A 1019-nucleotide genomic window follows, 5' to 3' on the forward strand; every position below is an offset into this window, starting at 1 on the left:
GACCGGCTCAGCTTGGGGCAGGGGCGGGCGCAGGCCTGGGGCGCGTGCGGAGGCGCCCAATTTAAAGGTCCCGCGGCCGGGGGCCCCGCCCCGGCGCCCCGCCCCGGCCCGCCCGCGGCGCCCGGGGAGCCCGGGCCGCGCATTCCAGCGGCGGGAGCGGAATGTCTGGGGCGCGGCGGCCAGCGACGCGGTGGGCGCCTCCTGGCCGGGCTCCGCTTCTCTCCAAGCTCCTGTCCTGACCCTGTCCGGCGCGGGGCCGGGGGCGCCTATCCGAGGCCGCGACCCTCGGACCCTCGGCGTCCCCTTCCAGCGCGGGGTCCCGCGGACGCCGCCGTCCGTCTCCGCGCCGGTTGCGGGTCCCCGGGCCCCGCCGCGGTGAGCCCTTGCCCCTCGCCCTGCATTCCTTTCCCGGGCCAAGTCACCCGGGGTTTGCTGTGGGCTCCTGTTTTTCGAAGAGGAAGAAAGAAAAGGCCTCACAGATTCTAGCGTCGTGCACAGAAACGCTTTCATCCGTCTTCAAACGCGTAGACGTTTGGCCTCGCGCTGCCGGGAATAGAAAGTCAAACACGCTTTTCCCCCCAAAAGCCCCTTGGGCCGCAAGCTCCATCGCCCCTGCTCTCCGGAAACCGCTGCGGTCGCTCAGGGCTGGAGTCGCCCTGGCGACCCTCACCGCCCGGACAGGGAGAGAAACCCGCAGAGACGGTTGGTGTTCCGTCTAAGGGAACGTGGCGGGCGCAGGAAAGACAGGAGGACTTCTGAAGTCAGGTGGGCCTTGACCATCAGCGTGAACCTGAGAGCCAGCAGGTCCACTCCGGCCTTCCTGCGTCCACTACTGGCCTTTTACGAACCACGCTCACAGTAACCCCGTGATCACTCGCCGTATTTGGACGTCATGTCCATAGGAGATTATGCACCGTAGCCAAGAGGTGACAGCAGCTGGCGCCTCCCTTTGGATGAGTGGACAAGGAAAATGTGGCCTCTAGGCCCAGTGGAATAGTATTTGGCCTCAAAAAGGAAGG

Source organism: Lepus europaeus, chromosome 13, assembly GCF_033115175.1.
Source record: "Lepus europaeus isolate LE1 chromosome 13, mLepTim1.pri, whole genome shotgun sequence".
Lineage (NCBI taxonomy): Eukaryota > Metazoa > Chordata > Mammalia > Lagomorpha > Leporidae > Lepus > Lepus europaeus.